This window comes from Nelumbo nucifera, chromosome 1 (assembly GCF_055504915.1).
Source record: "Nelumbo nucifera cultivar China Antique chromosome 1, China Antique-T2T, whole genome shotgun sequence".
In the NCBI taxonomy this organism is placed as follows: Eukaryota; Viridiplantae; Streptophyta; class Magnoliopsida; order Proteales; family Nelumbonaceae; genus Nelumbo; species Nelumbo nucifera.
The window spans coordinates 149,214,027-149,222,433 of NC_142649.1; the positions used below are offsets into that span (position 1 = coordinate 149,214,027).

Genomic DNA, 8,407 nt, shown 5'->3' on the forward strand with positions numbered 1-8,407 from the left:
GTCCAGTATCGTTTCTATGCTTGGGTTTCATAAATTTCTCCCTTTGCTCTACTTAGGAGTTACGCTATTTTTCTTCTCCGCTTTATTAGAATTTTGTCTGTCTTTATGTTGAACACCTTAATTATACGATATCGGGGGTAGGAGGTAAGGTTGGATTCGGGGTTGGTATTTGGCATATGAAACTAGGGTTTGTTTATCCTATGGCGGTTGGTTTGAGTTTCCACTACTTGTCCTCTTTCATTTTTTGTTCTCCATGTGAAACCTTTTTCTATCCCTGAAATTTAGGTTCGTAGATCGCTAGTTTTCGTTGTCATATTGTTAGCTTCTTCAGTTAATGATGTGATTGTTTTTCTGGTGAATTTGATACCCAAGTCTGGATCTCTTGTTGTAGTTTCTCCTGGCAAATCTTTCTCTTTATGCAAAAAGACAATTATAGACCGTATGCCCCAGAATTGGACTTACAGCAAGCTTCCAATTTCCGTTTTTTACACAGAAGTGACCCTCATCAACTCATGCAAATAGGAGAAGTTGTCAAAAACCCCATTTGAACTCTGTGAAACCTTCAATCACTTGAAGAAGTTATGGTGAAATGTTCGGGCTCAAATATTGATAATTGACATTGTGGACTGCAGTCGGAGGCGCTTTTATTTCAGCAATTTGAGAACAAATTATCTAACGAAAAGCATTTTTGATCTGATCAAAATCCAATTACCTGCATATTTGAGTCGGTTAAAAATATCATGTTTTGTCCATCTTATTTAGGCTCTGAACAATTTATGCTATGCCATTGAGAGTATTCACCATTTCTTCATAGGGGATTACTTGCAAGCTCCAAAGGAACGTGAAGATATCTTCAATACCTTGGTACAGTCACTCAACTGTAAAGCAACAGTTCATTTTCTCTTTATTCCCCACAGCCATGGTCATGTCATACATAAGATGCTCCAAAGCAGCCTAGGCTGCTGTCTTTTCCCAAGCAGCTAAGGTTTACCCCACAGAGGTGCACCTTAAGCAATGTATAAAGTCATCCATCAGAGGTGCACTTTAAGTTTAAGCAATGTTTCTAGAGGTTGTCCACATGAGGCAAGTACTGTCACGGACAATGGCATAGACATTGCTGATGATGGATCAAGTGGGTTCTCATAACACTTGACACTTAGGCCTCGTTTGGTTTGCAAGAATAGGGGTTTGGAATTGGAGTTGGAATGGGTTATTCCAATTCCAACTGTTTGGTTGGGCAGAATTGGAATCTCACTCCCATTCCTGCTAGAATGGCATTCCCCCATTTGAGGGTATGACCATTTCCTGCCCCTCCCTTGGGAATAAAATCTCATTCATGCTTATTTTAATTTTTATTTTCATTCCTGTCTGAACCAAATAGACTATGGGAATAGACCATTCCAATTCTGATTTCAAATGATTGTTACACTTCCCTTGCTAGTTTAATAATGTACGTTTTGCTTACTCATAATTTGTATGAGCGAGAAGGAAAGACGACAAGGTATGAATTTCTGTTCTTTACCGTCCTCCGTTCTTCATTCTCTTTGTTTTACTGTAGCAGCAAAGAGAATCTCACTGATCGGGGGTTGTGGTTGGGTTCGGGTAATTTTAGACTTTTAGCTCAAAACAATTTCCATTGTTGCTAATTCAGGCATGCCCCAAGTGTGGTGTGGCTGAGCTAATAAATGTTCAAAATATCGATACGCTCAATACGCCGGTAGGGGCGTATCGGGCGAATTGATACATTTTTATTGCTTTTTTTTTTTAATTTTTTCGCAACCGGTTCAGGGGGGGCGGTTTAGGTCTCCTCTACCTCCTGAACCGGTCAGACCTCCGGTACACCCACTGTAGGGGTGCATCGGAGGGGTCCTGGAACGATACGTATCGGCTGATAAGGGCTGATATGTGTCGATACTTTAAACCTTGGAGCTAACCGATGTGGGTTTGCTCATTGTTGGACTTGGCTCCAAGCTCAAACTAAGTCGGGTAGGGCTAGGTTGAGTTGGATTTGGCTAAATATTGCATGACCTACACCTATTAACAAGTTGCAGCGGCAGTGGCGGGAATACAGGAGAGAGAGAGAGAGAGTGCAGCAGCGGTGGTGGCAGTGGAGCTTCGTAGGTTGCAATGAGGGTTCGGTTCGAGTTACATGAAGGACAAAAACATGTAATATTAAAATTTCTTTGAGGGCATTTATGTCTTTTACACACCTCTCAATTACGTCTGAATGCATAAGTGCCAGGCTACTAACTTAAAATTTCAGATCTGAAAAAAAAGATTTCATATCGATTTTCTCTCACAGTTTGGTGTCTGAAAAGCAAGTTTTTAAGACACCAGACCACTGAAAAGTGTTATTAAACGAGGCCTTAGAGTCTGCACTTTGCACTTTGCATGCTAGGACAACTTGCATCATATGTCTGTTTGAAGCTGAAATAGATTAGTAGATTACCAACAAAGAGGAAATTGGAAACTCGTGTCTTCTGATTCAAAGACCTCACTTGAAGCCATGATCAGTGGAACAGATGTTGCCTTCGATGGAGCATATTTCCACTTCACTTTTCTGTGCTTTGTGGCTGCATTTGTTTATTTTTCTTATCTTTCTCAGCTTCCTTAAAAGAGCCTTTCTTGCTAACCTGCGGCAAAATTGAATGAAAATAGACATGATCAGAAAATTCAATGAGATTAATGTTGAGATAACAAGTTCTACAAAAGAAACGTGGATAACTCAGAAAGATAAAGAAAATCAGTTGAGTTGTAGTACTTTCTTTTGTCAGATAATCAACACCACTTAAGTTTCTCCACGAGGAAATAATCAAATTCCACATTTATGGGCACGAAGGAATGAAAATTTTACACTAACATAAAAGTGGCTTCATTCTATTGATAAAAAAAAAGTGGCTTAATTCCCTGGACATAAATAAAAAAAGAAGATACTTTAGGATTTCATTAATGGAATGCCAACAAATGAAGTTACTTCGGGATTTCATGATATGAACTCGTCTCAGTTTTGTCAAACATTCTATGGGTACAATTTAGAAGATGAACTTTTGCATTTAAGTATCAAAGAAAACTAAGATGAAATGATTTCATCCCATGTGGCTACTAAATCTCTGCTTCATAAAGCAGAACAAACCAAGACTGGAGTGCATAACATGTCTGGAGCATTGTCACTCCCCCTCTGGTTCAAGTTTTTATGATTGGGTAAATTGGAAGTAAATCTGGATTTTACCAATTTTTATGAACTGTTTCAGTTATTTCAAGTACTGATACTTGGATAATTGAGAATAGCAGGAATGGGAGGAATTGACCTTGGTAAATTGTGATGCATATTGGTAGCTTGGCACAGTTTTTCTTCGTGACACACTTCTTGTAGCCTTCATACTGTTCTTAAGAGGTTTGTATCTATTTGGTGCAGTCATAGTGAAACTATCAATCCCAACAGGTACCTCATTAGATCCACAACTTTCTTTCTCTTCTCCTGCTATATCAAAATTTTTCTTAATAATGAGACATCTTTGACCAATGTCAATTGGGTCGAAGCGCTTGCTCATACGATCTTCGATCAAGGAACAATCTGTCTGACGAGTTGCCATCCATCGTTCTAGCCAGCTCCAGCCCATGTTGGGTTCTGTGGTGTCAGAATAGGCTGCCTTTTTCTTTGAACAAATCCTTAGCTATTAACAAATTAGAAAAAAAAAACTTTAATTATTTCAGAATCTTGATAACCTTATCTATGCTCATTTTATACAAATGTTACATCCATACCTGTTGAGAGAATGCATAAGCTAGAGCTCTTTCACGTCTGGTAAGTGCTTCTTGTCTGTTTTGTATCCTCAATTTTGACATGTTGCTGCTCACTGTGCTATCATCCCAATCTTCCTGCAGAATTCATGGGCTACAAGATATGTTTTGAGTTGAATATCTGCAGAACTAATGCTTAAAATGAATTCAGATGGTATGGTTGTACATCTCATCCAAGTTGTCTCTGCTTCAAGTTGGGTTTTGAATCAAATAACTAAAATGACCAAATACTGCAGCAAGAAAATTCAATTTTCCATATGACATTATAAATATTAATTGGAATATGATTTTACACATTTAATGTGCTTCCATGTATAACTAATTAGTCATACCCCTTGATAATAGTTTGTTTCTTTCTATTTACAAAAAAAACTAGAACAATTTGTCGAGTGTAGAATAGGCACTTCATGAGAGTATTCATACAAAGTTAAAACCTTGTATATACTATAAGAACAATATTTTATTGGCCATCTTATCATAACTTTATTATATTCTACATTATCTTGAGCCATTGTTAGACAAGGTTAACCACCCTGGTTTGTCCTTCAGTCCTTGGTATTCTTCAAAGAACATTAATTCGGCTTTCACAAACCATCATCATGAAATCCACTATGATATTCAAGTAGCAAGTAACAATCTTATCATGGAATACCCTTCTTGGTTAAAGATTCCATATTCAAATCTATGTGCTTTGGTGTCTCTGCAACCACCTCATGTTTCTAAGTCTCGTTAATCTCTCTACCAATTGGAACTTCGCTGAGTTTCGAAGAGTTACAGTTAGTTATCCAGTACTGAAACGATATGGACAATCTATTCCTTGTGGCTATTTATATTTAATAGCTGGAGCATAAGGATGCTAAACTGTTGATCGATTACCTTCAGCTTGGAGACCTGAGTACGGAATTTCTGCTGCACTCGGTGTTGAACAGCCATCCTATTCCCCTGGACTCTAAGAACTTCGACAGAATTTCCTGTTTGAACTACAACTGATGTACCCATGGACTCCCTACTTGGACTCTCCATTCCTTGGACTGTCTCCCTCTCATCTATTTGCTTCATTTCTCCATCTTGACGCCTAGCCTGAAATTCATCACACACATACACTTAAATATCTTCAGAAATAAAAATAGAAAAAGATGAAGAAAAGTAAGATTATGTGGAAACCGAAGCTTTTGAGCATGAACATAATAAAATATCTCATTCATAAATTTCCTTTTTTCCATCATGGCAACTTCAATTGTTATGAAACTCCAACATCTTGATCTTTCTCTGAGGAAAAAATTCAGTGTGTATGTGTGTAAAGTATTGGAAAACTCAAATGCTATATTCATTAAGTTTTATTTCGGAATCCTAAACTAAAATGTATCAAAATTTCCTATTTTTCAAAGAAATCTGAGAAAATAACGAAGTGTGGGAATTATTTGTAACAGAGCATGTATCAACCAGAAAGCGTCTGAATGCCGACTGGATGAGAATTGCTGCATCCTCTTTGCTCAAAACTTTAGCAGGTGAGTTCTTCTTTTCGTTGGTTACTTCTTCCTTCGTTCCACTTTGAGTTTCTGCTGTTTCCTTCAAGTCTTCTGCTACGGGCTGTGTAACAGTGGCCTCAGAACTCCGAATAGAAGCTGAATCTTCCTCAGCTTGGACTGAGTTAAATTCGTCCCCACATAGATAGGATCTGACAGAACTCCATCTTCTCTTATCCACCCCATTACTTCTTACCTGATTGTATCAAATTCAGAACCAGAAATGTGATGGTAAGTTTCTCGAGAAGCCAAAAACATGTCCCATAGTAACTAATCCAAGAACAAAGCAATCCCGAAAATAACAATTCCAACTGAACTCAAAAAACCATAAAAATACATGAAATGCCAGCACTTAATGCTCAGGAAACAAAAACTGGACAACCCCATCAAAGAGAGCGAAGTGCCTCCACCACCGACATTGACAAACAACAGAAAAATTCAACTATTAAAATCCAGACCAGAGTAGTTTCATGAAAACCAATAAGCAAAAGTAAAACTAACGCACATTGCCATTATGCCCACTCACAGACCGACTCTTAGAGAAAACACTCCTAACAAGCTCACCGGTGAGACCCATTTCACGTCGACAACCAAAGTGCAGAATTCTCAAATGGGTTGTCTATAGTTATAGCCAAAATCCACCAAAAGTACGGATAATTTCTAAATGAAAAGGAGTAAATAAAGAAGAGTTGAAAATTACTGGTTACCTTACCAAGTTCAATAGTAATCAATAAAGCCAAAGCAGATTAATAATAATAATAACATAAAGTAGAAGAGAAAACCCACATGTTAGATAGAACTGAAGTCAGAGGTTTTGCAGATCGGCCGAGCTTTAGTCCTTGACCCGGTCATTTAGACCACAAAGAGAATAAAAAAGTGAATAGTAGAGAGATAGGGAAAAGGAGTGGGTTTGAGCAAATGCATCGTTATATTGCTTTTATGATACTTTTTGCACATGGCTTGCCCCAGATGTTCTACAAAAGCTTGCTTGCTATAGGGTCTATGTATCTTCTTTTTCTTTTGGGTCCGTCCTCTTTTTCTCCCGTCTATCTCATGAGTAGTTCCTGTAGTTGTGGGTTCTGATGTTTCGTTTTTGCTTTTTATTATATGGTTGGATTTTCATTTTGAGCATAATGGCAATGCTGTAATTCAGTAAATCATTTGCTTATGGTAATATGATGCGTTAAGCTTTAGCATAGCACCTATAACATTCTTGGTTTAATTTTGATCTACTTGTGACCTGGACCATGGAGACATGTGACACACAACCACACACAAGACCTCGTCGATAGATCAGACAAGTGAAATATTTATCAAAAAAAAAGGACAAATGAAAAGTCTTTCTCCGATCATGATGTGTATGTAATCATCCACGGCGATACAAGAAGCACTGTTACAAGCAAACATGTGGGTCACCTGTCTTTTCATATTTTCAGGGGTCCCGCGACGTCTCGAGGGCGAAGAATCCAATACTTCATTTTCATGGTTCATTCATATTTTCTTAACTTCACGAGATGCATGTCTTGAGTTTTGCGCCAGACTATAACACCCCCTCCCCTCTTTTTTTTCCGTCGAAGTCGGAAGGATGGCAATATTTGATTGTTGTGCAGTTCATCAAGATTGAATCAACAAAGAGTTGTGCTGATCATGTTATGGTTTCCTAATGCAATGGAAGTTGAGGGGGTGATGAAACACCATCATCCACAACTCTCACGAATCCCTCAAACGAAGGTGGCATTTAACCAAAGAATGGCGTTTGTTAGAAGAAACAATCAAACGATCACATGGTCTAAGTATGGCATCCACTATTTGATCAAAGAGTAAGGACTGGCCGGCCAGTGGCCACATGGTCATGGTTGGCTTAGAAAAGAAGCCTCATTTTATTTTTCTCTTTCTATTATAATTTTTTCAACAAATGGGGACTTACCCTTCTTGGCTCTCGAGTCTAGACATCATATCTGTCTGCCCCTTAACACTGCTACGATGATAGCTGCTTTCTGCTTTCCAGAATATTATGTTAGGTCGTCTAGGTACCCTGTTACAGGAAAATGACACGGGTAAATGAGTATCTTCTCCAATCATTAGTTAATAGGTTTAATCAGAGACAGCTAAAATTACCAAGTAAAGGAGTTGGGTTCTCTTTTTCTTCTTGGATAAAACAAAAAAGATGAAAATATACAGCCAAAAAGAGGTTAATAATTATCATTTTAACTCGGTAAAAGACAATTGACAATTGAAAGTATGTCTAAACTTTAACTGATTGGTTAAGATCTGAATTTAACTCACAGCTAATATTCATGAATCAAAGCCCGTGAAGAGAATAACTCAGATTTTGCTGCCTAAGAAGATACATGCACCTAAGGCAAAAAAAAAAAAAAAAAACACATTGTTTGAAATTACTGGGACGGGACAAGTAGATGTACTCCACCTCAAAAGTCATAATTGAAATTACAGCCCCTCTTAGTCTATTATTAATCTCCTTATAAACCTCATCCTGGCCGAGGATTTGACATTGATCTATGGGCAGCATTCATCCCACCGGTACGGTGAGGCTCAGATTTCTAGAGTGGAGTGAACGATAAAAACCCTTGAATACATTGAGCTGGTAGTCTGCCAAATGACTTGATGCAGTCAGAGGTCATCGCAGCGAATAGCTCATCATCTTAGAAAGATGCAGTCAGAGGTCATTGCAGAAGATGGTGTCAAACTAGCAAATAATGATCCATTAAAGGTATTAACAAAACTAACAAATATAAATTCTTTTGTTGCCAAATGGGCATGCGTAGCCAAAGTTGATTATTTATAACGCGTTCCTCCGATAGAGAACATCAAATCAGAAGGTGCCACATCAGTATTATAACATGAACGAATCTTCTATATGCGAGTAGAATTAACGGTTCAAAACATCTTCACATTCTATTTTTTTTCTTTATTAAAAATTATATTAAAATTTTCTCTTCCTCTTTTGCTGAAAGCTTTTCTCAACGAATGGGCATGAAACAAACCAATAGAAAACTGCATGCCTGAATATCGCATACCATTGATCTAGAACAGAATGTTTGAGACGAAATATACACCAA

At 37.8% G+C, this 8,407-nt stretch overlaps 1 pseudogene across 1 annotated transcript; it reads right to left on the reverse strand.

Annotated features, from left to right (window-relative positions):
* Positions 1-2,169: 2,169 nt before the first annotated feature.
* LOC104606540 (protein IQ-DOMAIN 33-like) lies at positions 2,170-5,988 on the reverse strand (annotated as a pseudogene). Its single transcript, XR_016080371.1, has 6 exons — positions 5,833-5,988; positions 5,245-5,523; positions 4,678-4,881; positions 3,766-3,879; positions 3,309-3,674; positions 2,170-2,633 (listed from the first exon to the last, which is right to left on the reverse strand). The product of XR_016080371.1 is annotated as a protein IQ-DOMAIN 33-like (transcript).
* Positions 5,989-8,407: the final 2,419 nt, after the last annotated feature.